The sequence below is a fragment of the Lutra lutra genome, chromosome X (assembly GCF_902655055.1).
Source record: "Lutra lutra chromosome X, mLutLut1.2, whole genome shotgun sequence".
Lineage (NCBI taxonomy): Eukaryota > Metazoa > Chordata > Mammalia > Carnivora > Mustelidae > Lutra > Lutra lutra.
This window is the reverse complement of record NC_062296.1, coordinates 10,266,627-10,278,298: the sequence shown is the minus strand read 5'-3', so window position 1 is coordinate 10,278,298 and position 11,672 is coordinate 10,266,627. Positions and strand designations below refer to the sequence as shown.

General features: G+C 43.7%; 1 pseudogene; it reads left to right on the top strand.

Moving 5' to 3' along the window:
* Positions 1–4,644: 4,644 nt before the first annotated feature.
* Positions 4,645–5,186, top strand: LOC125092130 (40S ribosomal protein S10-like; annotated as a pseudogene).
* The last annotated feature ends 6,486 nt before the right edge of the window (positions 5,187–11,672 follow it).

The following is an 11,672-nucleotide window of genomic DNA, read 5'->3' as shown; positions in this document are numbered from 1 at the left end:
AGCTGAATGAAAGATCTGATCAACGTACTGTCCCATTTTTAAGAGATCCACTAGTGAGGTTACATGAATAGGAACTTGACTCAGTCGGGACTTAGTGTCCTCAACAGCCCATCTCCTAGGGAGAGGGAGGATGAGTCTGTGCCAGGAGTCTTGGCTAAGCCCATATATCCATCTCAAGATAATGTCTCCAAGATCCTTGCAAGTCCAAAGGGGACTTCTGGACATCTGGAATAATGCTGGCAAGGGACTCCCACACCAACACCAGCATAAGCAAGGTTTGAACTAAGCCTCTTAGAATTCCCTTTAGTGGGGCAGTGGGGAAGGTATCCGCTAGCTACACACATGGCATCAGTAGATGTTAATGTGTAAATAAAAGTAGTCCATGAAAACTTGGATTTGAAGTTGCTGGATTACGTAGTCATAAACCTATTTCACCATTTTAGTAAGGGTCTAGGATCCCATGACGACCTAACCTTCTAACTGTGGAGAAAGACACGTCTTGGTCCACGTACTTATCTCATACCAGACAAGGTAGCAGAGTTTAAATTCCTATTTTTATTAGATGTTTTATATGCATTGATAATCTGTAAAAAAAAAAAAAAAAAAACCTGGCAAATTTATTTGAAGGGCCACTTAGTAAATATTTTAAACTTTGCAGGCTACATGTGGTTTCTGCCACATGCATCTATCTATGGGCACACTTCTTTTCTAGCTCTTTCCAACTGTAAAGAAACAAACAACAAAACAAAAAACCACCTTGCACACCTCTTAACTCAGCAGCCACACAAAAATGAGCTGCAGAGCCAGTCCGACCTCCAGGCTGGAGTCACCTGACCCCTGATCTATGGTAACAGTTTCAAAGTTCATTGAAAGACTCAGCATCAAACTGAAGGACAAGGTTTAGATGGTCTCAAAAAGGCTTCCTACTCCTCCTCACCTAAGCTTTTCTGATATTAGACTGTTAGACTCTCTAAGGTTAGACCTATTGTTCTGTGCTTTTGAGAGTACGTGATCCCTTGTGACAGCCAGCTTCCAAGATGGCACCAATGATCGTCGCCCTCCTGGCATTCACAACTTTGTGTTGTCCCCTCCCACAGTGTACCAGCATTGTTACGAGTGATCGATAGAACGTGGTAGAAGGATGTGTTATCTGAGCCTAGATTATAAAAGACATCGTGCTGCCTGTCTTGCTTTCAGTCTCCTTCTTAGATCACCTGCTCCAGGGAAGGCAAATGTCATACTGGGAAGACAAGCAGGTGGCGCGGGTAGTAAGGAACTACAGGCCTCCTGCCAGCAGCCACGTGAGTGAGCCATTCTGGAAGCGAATCCGCCAGCTTCAGTCAAGCCTGGAGATGACTGCCTCCCAGAAGGGAGCTTAATTGCAACCTCGTGACATCGCCTATGCCAGAGTCATTCAGCTAAGCGACACCCAAACTCGTCACCCACAGAAAATATGAGGTAATAAATATTTGTGGGTTTAAGTTGCTAAGCTTTCAGATCAGCGTTTACAGGGCAATGAATAACACACTGCCGATTATCATTTTGACACAGCCAACTTGAGGTCATGGATAGTCTTTTCCAGTCCCGTTGCCACAGGCGTGTTTCTGTAGGTATATTTCAGCAAGTCTGTTTGAACTTTATGAAAAATAACCAAATACACGGATTACACAAATTCAAACTCTCCTATCGCCGGCACCAACCTACACAAATGCTCAGACATGGATGAGATAAGAGACAGCCTGCTGAAGTGCAGCTCAGGGAAAAGCTGAGAGGAGAGTGAAGCTTAGGAATGCACTGGGGATGGGATGCACGTCAGAGATGAGTAAAAAAAAGGTTAGGGAGACGCCTGGGTGGCTCAGTTGGTTAAGCGCCTGCTTTTGGCTCAGGTCATGATCCCGGGGTCCTGGGATCGAGCCCCACATCAGGCTCCCTGCTCAGAGGAGAGCCTGCTTCTCCCTCTCCCCCTGCTGAACTCATTCTCCCTCTGTCAAATAAATAAACAGAATCTTAAAAAAAAAAAAAAAAGATACAGGGTTAGAGTAAGCCTACTCATGCCCTTTAATAGCTTTTAAATGACTATTATTCTTAACCACACCCATGTTGATTTGTCCTGCTTTATTTTTTGAATAAATTATTATCCAGGTTGGGCACCTGGGTGGCTCAGGGGGTTAAGCATCTGCCTTCGGTTCAGGTCATGATCTCATGGTCCTGGGATCAAGGCCCGCATCGGGCCCTCTGCTCAGTGGGGAGCCTGCTTCTCCCTCTCTCCCTCTGCCTGCCTCTCTGCCTACTTATGATCTCTCTCTCTGTCAAATAAATAAATAAAATCTTAAAAAAAAATTATTATCCAGGTTGTACACATACAGTCCAAGAAGATTTAAGACAAGTCCATTAAAACTCGTTGGATAATGACTCCATATCCCTACCAACCCACTCCTTTCTACCTACAGTTACTCATTTATATAGTCACAAATCCTAATCAATTGGATATATTTTATCAAGTGCAACAAATATCAACTACTTGAAGGCAAGCAACCTTGTTCTCAAGCTTCGTAGCCTTCTCAGTGCCTAACACAGAACCAGATACACTGTATGAAGCTAAGCGGACAGACCAGACTACAAATGACATAAGACTATTAGTCACAATACATGGTTTCCATTCCCATTTAATGGCGTAGAAGAGTCATACTGATTCCTTGATTTTCAATGAGCTCATTGGAAAATGGGGATAATAATACTTTCTCACAGGGTTATTTTGAGGTTCAAATAGAACGATAAATGCAAAAGAGCGCTGGCAACTGGAAATCTACGGAAATGTGAGGTGTTGTTAAAACAAAGCTCCATAAATATGCACTGAGTTAATCTATTCAGATGCTTTAGAGACTGATATTTTTTTTTTCTAAAAATACGAGTCAAGTTTCCCTAAATGTAGCAGTTAACAATCATGTTTCTCTATTAAAGGCAAAAGTCAGGTCTGCATTTTAAAGTACTAAAACATGGAAATTCTGATATGATCCATTTATATCTGCATAAATATATAATGAGGAAACTTAACACTTTATCTATGCTTTGGGTTTGGTTTTGTTTTACTCTACATGAATTAGTACACGTCCCCACCTGTGGTTAAAATGTAGGACTTAAATTTAAAAATCTATTTCAGTGTCTTCATGAATGTGCTGTTAAATATATTCTCCCTCTCTCAATCATATGGTGAGATGCCCAAGATGTTGCATTTTCTTTCATTACAGTTCAGTTCTCTTGCTCCAAATTCCTCTTTGTTTCAATTTCTTAAACTTCTGAAATCAGGGCATGCTGCTTGGTAATGGATTTGCTATTCGTTATTTTCTGGTACAGGAATAGCTTAACTGAATCATTCACAGTCCATCAGTCTAAGAGATCCCACTCTAGCACTGCCATAGGGTGTCAGGATATTATTAATGTAAAAAATATACAGATTCTTATATGACCCCAAGTGCTTTGAATCCAATGAGACCAAGAGAGAGCTTTTTGATACTGAGAAGAATATCTGATCTTGCCGAAAAATTTTGCCAGAAGCTCTATTCTCAGACTAGACAGACTAGCAATTCACACAACTGAACAGATTTTGGCATCAATGCATATAAAAAAGAAACCTTTATGTTTTCCAATAAAGTTGAAAATGTTACATGTTACCTGGTTTAATGTAATAAACATTTCTTGAGTTCATTTAATGTACCAGGCACTGTTCTATGTGCTGTGTGGGTACAGAGAGGGTCTTTGCCTTCTAGGGGCTTATGCATCTAGAAGACACATAGATAAATGAGACATAATGAAATAAATGTTACGTCCAGGTATAAGAAATGCACTCTGGGTGCAGAAAGGGAAATTATTAATTCTGAACATAGAGACCAGAGCACTAAATCCGAGCCTACAAGAAGATTCTAGTAGGCAGAAACCAAACCACCCAGGCAGAGGGAAGAGTCTAAACAGAAATGCTGAGGTACAAAAGTGTTTAAGGTCCGCAGAGAGTCAACATTTTGCAAGGCTTGAATGTAATATTCAAAGGGTGAATTTGGATCTGAAACTGAAAAAGTGGTTTGGGATCCAACTGGCAATATCATGCTATGAAGTTTAGAGTTTATTTGAAGGAAACTGGGAGTCATCGACAAATTTTAACAAACCAAATTTGAGATGTCTGCTTTATCAACCTTTGCTTTATAAAGACAATTCTAAAAACAGCCTGAGGGAGGGGCGCCTGGGTGGCCCAGCTGGTTAAGCATCCGACTCTTAGTTTAAGCTCGGATCACGATCTCAGGGTCATGAGATTGAGCCCCACATTGGGGAGTCTGCTTAAGATTCTCTTTCTCTCTTCCTCTCCCTCCTCCACTATAAATAAGTTTTTTTATTTTATTTTATTTATTTATTTATTTGAGAGAGAGAGAGCAGGGGCAGAGGGAGTGGGAGAGGGAGAAGTGACTCCCTGCTGAGCAGGAAGCCCAATGTGGGGCTCGATCCCATGACCAGGACGATGACCTGCGCCAAAGGCGGACACCCAACCAAAGGAGCCACCCAGGCGCTCCAATAAATAAGTCTTTAAAAAAAAAAAAAACAACAACACACAGGCCTTCCTTTCCAGCCCCAGCCATAGCAGCCACCAAGACGTTGATGCCCAAGAAGAACCAAATTGCCATTTATAAACTCCTTTTCAAGGATGGAGTGATGGTGGCCAAGAAGGATGTCCACATGCCCAAATGCCCCGAGCGGGCAGACAAGAATGTGCCCAACCTTCACGTCATGAAGGCCACACAATCTCTCAAATCATGAGGCTACAGAAAGCAAAGAAAGTTAGCCTGGAGACATTTCTACTGGTAACTTACCAAAGACGGTAGCCAGTATCTCCCGTGACTACCTCCATCTGCCCCCCGGGACTGTGCCTGCCACTCTGCGCCGCAGCCGCCCCGAGACTAGCAGACCATGGCCCAAAGGTCTAGAGGTAGAGCGACCTGCAAGACTCACACAAGGGGAAGCTGACAGACCCCTAGATACGAAGCACTGTGCCCCCTGGTGCGGACAAGAAAGCTGAGGCCAGGGCTGGGTCAGTAACTGAGTTCCAGTTTAGAGGCGGATCTGGTTGTGGACGAGGTCAGCCACCTCAGTAAAGTTGGGGATTGTTTTGTGTTGAATAAATTTGTAGCCAGAAAAAAAAATTAAAAAAAAAAAAAAACAAAAACCAGCATAAGGATTGATCTGAGGATATAGGAGAATGATGAAAGGGATGCTGGTTAGTCCCAAAGGGAGATCTGTCTTAGGGAAGATAGTGGATATGTGAATAGAAACAAAGGGGATAGCTGGGACTGACATGAAAGATATTCCAAAGACAGGACCAATGGGATTTAGCTGATTGGATGGGTGGGGAAGTATGGATATGAAATAATCTAGAATGAATCTGACGTTCTACTACTGGTCACTAGGGGCAGCTGTGATGAGCTTGGTGGTTATCAGGAAACTGAACAACGAAGTTACAGGAATGGTATTGTCAGAGACACATACACGAGAATCTACCCATGGATGGAAAGAAAGAAGGCTGGAGGCCATTATTCTTCTTAGAAAAGAAACAGAGAAAAACACATCTGAAAATGATGTGTAAGTAAAAGATGGTGACTTCTTTTTTTTTTTTTTTTTTTTTTTTATTTGACAGAGAGAAACTAGGCAGAGAGGCAGGCAGAGAGAGAGGAGGAAGCAGGCTCCCCGTGGAGCAGAGAGCCCGATGCGGGGCTCGATCCCAGGACCCTGGGATCATGACCTGAGCCGAAGGCAGAGGCTTTAACCCACTGAGCCACCCAGGTGCCCCAAGATGGTGACTTCTAATGAAAGGATATTAGTTGACCTCCATGTGGAGAAATAAAGAAGTGTTCAGTTTCCAGCATGGAAATCTTGCTTTCTGCCCAAGGGAGCCGGACTCAGAGCAGGGATGGTGGCAGGTTTCTGTGTGGTCCTGGAGACCCAGATGGGTGGGATGTAGAATAACCCTAGGGGAATGGGGGGAGGGGTATCAAAGTCAGAAGAGCTTATACATGCATGGAGGCAGCCCAAATGGAATGACTTCTCAGGTATTCAGCCAGGCTGAACCAAGTCCAATACTCAAAAAATTCCAACAGAGATAGCACGGTGGTAAGGTTGGTGTTGGCAGCTTTACATACAGAGCTAAGATTGTTTTATGTTCATGACATACAGTAATATCACTCTACAGCAAGACAATGTCTCTTATACTGCAGGTATCCCCAGCAGTATGGGAAGCTGGGAATGGGGAGATTTTCCAGTAAGGCGATAATCAAGATGGTGCATTTCTTTCTGTCAAGCTCAGCCACTACTCCACTGGGTTCCTGGGCGTGGCCGACAGAGCCAGGCATTAAGTTACTGGAGACCTTGGACAGAAGATGGAGGAAGGAGAGAGAGCTGAAGAGAAAAACAAGCAGGATGAGCCAAAAGGGATTGAGAAAGACTGGCAGAAGCCCAAGACAACAGCATACTAAAGTGAGCCTGTCTTTCTCTGGAAAGGTGTGGATGAACATAGCCTTCTGTCTCGTGTGATGCTCACCAAAACAAAAACAATTAAAAAAGACCCTATATATTAACAAATAAGATACTAACACTGGTATGACAAAGGAAACATGCTAAGGAATGCTCCAATCAACAGACAATGTTAGCTGGTTGGTTGGTTCATTTATTTAGAGAAGGATTGGGATGAGCAGAGAGAGAGGTAGAAAGAGAATCCTTTTTTTAAGATTTTTTTTTAATTATGTTATGTTAGTCACCATATAGTACCTCATTAGTTTCTGATGCAGTGTTCCATGATTCATTGCTTGCATACAACATCCAGTGCTCCATCCACTGCATGCCCTCCTTAATATCCATCACTAGGCTCACCCATCCCCCCATCCTCCTCCCCTCTGAAACCCTCAGTTTGTATTGCATAGTCCATAGTCTCTCATGGTTCATCTCCTGCTCTGATTTCTCCCCTTCATTTTTCCCTTCCTTCTCCTAACATCCTCCCTGCTATTCCTTATGTTCCACACATACATGAAACCATATGATAATTGTCTTTCTCTGCTTGACTTATTTCACTCAGCATTATCCCCTCCAGTTCCATCCATGTCCATGCAAAAGTTGGGTATTATCCTTTCTGATGGCTGCGTAATATTCCATTGTATATAGGGACCACATCTTCCTTATCCATTCATCTGTTGAAGGGCATCTCGGCTCTTTCCACAGTTTGAGGACTGTGGCCATTGCTGCTATGAACATTGGGGTGCAGATGGCCTTTCTTTTCACTACATCTGTATCTTTGGGGTAAATACCTAGTAGGGCAACTGCTAGGTCGTAGGTTAGCTCTATTCTTAACACTAGAGGAACCTCCACTATTTTCCAGAGTGGCTGCACCAGCTTACATTCCCACCAACAGTGTAAAAGGGTTTCCCTTAGAATCTTAAGCAGGCTCCACGCCCAGCATGGAGACCCACGTGTGGCTCGATCTCAGAACCCTGAGATCATGACCTGAGCCAAAAATCAGGAGTCTGACACTTGAGCGACTAAGCTACCCAAGTGCCCCTAGCTAGCTGTTGAGACACAGATATAAACCACAGAATTACTTTCCGCAGGTCACGCATGCCTGCATGCGTTCAGTATTGACTAGGTATCTGTACGTCTCAGACATTATGCGAAGGTATGAGTGATGCCAAAATCAGACAGTTCTTGCTGTCAAGCAGATCACTACCTACTTATATGTTAACCTAGAAGCCTCAAGGTGAGATCCGCTTAGCAATTAAATGTACGGCCTATTTCTGAAGGGCTGCATGGATGGACTAACAAAATAACGAAACCTCCAGGCCACTGTCCGTGAACACTACCGTGCGCCACACGCCGAGCTGCACAGCTCACATCTGTCACAACAATCGCAGGAGGTGGAGGCTGTTACTCCAACATTTTCAATAAGGAGATCGCATGTGAGTTTAAGACACTTCCTCGGTGTCACAAGACGTAATTACTGCGGCTAGAAATTGAACATGTATCTCTTTCATTTCAAAGCCCATTTTCTGCTCTCACTCCAGATTACCACTCGGGAAACTTCTACCTAAAACTGAGGAAGGAGTTAGGGAGTCAAAGATAGTCTGAGAAAAAACTCTGTGAGGAGGTAGACCAGGAGTGTGGAAGAAAGTAAGAAACCTGAAATGGCAGAAGCCTTTCCAGGGGGACATATACGAAGCTAGGGCCGGGGGATAAATGGGAAAGGGGGACAGGAAGTATCAGCAAAAGCCCTGAACCAGGACCAAGCACACAGGAAAGTAGGCAAAAGAGACCTGGCTATCTGGAACCCACTGCCATATTGAAACACAGGGAGCACTTTCTCATTTCCAGAATGGTGACCCTACTTCCCATGAACCTCTGGGAGCCTACATAAGGATGTATTATCATCACGAGGGTTAGTTATTTCTTCCACTTCCACCTCTGCCTAAGTATTATTATTATTATTATTATTATTACGTTAGTTAGTTAGCAGGCTCCATGCCCAACATGGAGCCCAGTGCAGGGCTGGAACTCATGAGCCTGAGATCAAAACCTTACCTGAAATCAAGAGTCAGAAGCTTAACTCAGTGAGCCACCCAGGTGCCCCTCTGCCAAAGGTTTTAATTAGCTAGATGCTCCTAGTAACCTGTGAAACCGTCAACAGGCTGCAGCTTAATATACATGCAAGCAACTTCCAACTGGGAAAAGCTCAGCCAGTGGGCAACTTGGTTTTAGGTGTTGCTAAGAAGAGTACCGTTCCAGGTTCAGACAACCATGGTGTCTCACTCTGGGATGCCACTTAAATCATAAGTGCCCGCTGGGAAGCAGCTGCGTCCTGAGATTCCGTGTCACGCAGTCTATGATTGTCCTTTCCATCCCTATCATCTTTTTTTTTTTTTTAAGATTATTTATTTGAGAGAGAGAGAGATCCAAGCTGGCAGAGAGGCAGGCAGAGAGAGAGGGGGAAGCAGGCTCCCCGCCGAGCAGAGAGCCCGATGCGGGGCTCGATCCCAGGACCCTGAGACCATGACCTGAGCCGAAGGCAGAGGCCTAAACCACTGAGCAACCCAGGTGCCCCCCCCCATCATCTTCTTATTGAAAATGCCTTCATGAGTTGATTCAGGACCAAAATGATTAGAAAAAATGTGGCTCAAAGGAAGTGATTCCCACCACTGTGTTCACTTTAATCTCTGTTTCATATTAGGAAACAGAGAGAAAGACATTTGTTTATTTATCCATTCATGTATCAAAAATATCTCTCTACGTCAAAAACTGTGGTGACCACAAAGGGCAGGATACAAAGTTTAATAATATAAAGTCTGTGTTCATCATAAATTACAGTGTAGGAAGAAAGATATACATATGGATGTAATAGTATAAGGCTTTGCTTCTCAAACCGAGACCTAGGAACACTGTCTTGGGATTCGGAGGCTAATCAGTCAGATTATGTGCACACCCGTGTGTGACCCTTCTGAAACTTTCTAAGTAATACATCAAGCCCATTTTGGATCATTTGGAGGTCTAGCTTATTAGAACATATGATCTTGCAGGGCCCCGACTGGGGTTTTAGTTTTAAAGGGGGTCACTGTCAGGTTCGCACTTGTGTTTACAATCAAGTTCATGCCAATGAGTACCCCTTTTGTTTACCAGTAAAAATGAAAGGAACAGCTTTATGATACAGATAATGAGTTCTTGTTCTGCAAAAAACAAATCAGAGCATGGTGGGCCATGCAAACAGAAGCATAAAAGGAGAAGTCATGGAAGAACTGAAGCTCAAAAAAACTCGACAAGGCACTTTGTATTAACTATATTTTAGCTCTGAGATATACTTTGATTTCAGGAAAACAACATCATTGCAGTCTTTGAATTATGTGTTTATGTGTCTAAATAGACTTTTTTGGCAATAGCATATGCCTGATTTTAGGTTTCAAAATAGTGAAGTTAACGCAGTAAAATAAAACTAAGAAATAATTTAAGTTACATGATAATTATTCCTTTAAAAATGGTCCAGGGACAGGACGCCTGGGTGGCTCAGCTGGTGAAGTGTCTGCCTTCAGCTCAGGTCATGGTCTCAAGGTCCTGGGAGCATTGGGTTCCCTGCTGAGCAGGGAGCCTTCTGTTCCCGCACCGCAACTGTTCCCCCTGCTTGTGCTATCTCAAATAAATAAAATCTTTTTTTTAAAAAATGGTCCAGGGACAGGGAAAAAATAAAAGGTCCAGGGTGCCTCACCTGGGTTGAACATTCAGTTTAGCATCTGACTTTTGGTCTTCTGCTCAGGTGGTGATCTCAGGGTCTTGAGATCAAGACCCACATCGGGTTCCACACTCAACTTAGGAGTCTGTTTAAGGTCTCTCTCCCTATCCCTCTGTCCCTCCTGCCCCTCCCTCTCTTTCTCTCTCTCTCCCAAATAAATACATGAATCTTTTCTTTTTAAATGCTCCATATATTAGCCAGATTGAGAATCACTCTCGTGTCCTATGTCCAACCTGTCTGCCTCCACTCCAACCACTTTGACAGAGATACGTGGTGCTCATCTCCTCACTTCCTAGTGTAACGGCTTACTAGGCCTCAGCTTGACTCTTCCGAGGTATTTGACAATGTTTTCCATTTTCTTCTTTTTGCAGTTCCTTTTTCTTCCAACTACTGAAAAATCTCTCTTGTCTTCTGCTTCTTTTAATCCTCTTCTGGAATTACTAGTCCTCTATCAGTCTAAATAAATATTGCCACTTCTATGAGTTTTCCTCCAGTTTTTTTTTATTTTTATCACTTTTTGTACTTGACGTGGGTAAATTCAGCTGCTCCTAAAGTTTCAGTGACTACGAATATAGTAACGACCAACTCTAAATTACGGAGCCAAATGTCTCTCCTAAGCTCCACATCTGCTTCTACAACTGTGTACAGGGACTCTTCACCTGGATGGTCCATAGTCTTCTTAAAGTCAAGATGTAGGAAACGGAACTCATCAGCTAAACACACACACACACATGCACGCACGCGTTCTCTCTCCTCAACTTCACATCCTTTTACTCCAGGGTCCGTCTTGTGAGTGGCAGCCATCCCACCGTATTTCTCAGCTTCTAGCCTGTACCCAAGTCAGAAACCTACAGGTGTACGCAGGCCACAAGCAGACCTGACTTCATTCTTCCTTTCCACTTGCTGCTTCAAATGGTTTTAACACCTATGGATAACATAGTTGGGCAGCTCCGACTGGTTTTCAAATTCTAGTGAAGACGGGAGTCTGTTTTCATTTTGTTGATGTGCTCACCGCTATTGTCCACACGGGCTTTCTCTGATCTCTTTGCCAGTGGGGGGTCCACTCTTCTGGGATCACCTCATTCTCCAATAGCCTTTTCAGGCAGACTCCCTACCTAAGAGGATATTGTCTGTCTCCCTTCCTGTGGGCTCTACATGTGGCCCTCAAAAATAAAACTCACCTGGGGCGCCTGGGTGGCTCAGTGGGTTAAGCCGCTGCCTTCGGCTCAGGTCATGATCTCAGGGTCCTGGGATCAAGTCCCGCATCCGGCTCTTTGCTCAGCAGGGAGCTTGCTTCCCTCTCTCTTTCTCTCTCTCTGCCTGCCTCTCCATCTACTTGTGATCTCTCTCTGTCAAATAAATAAATAAAATCTTT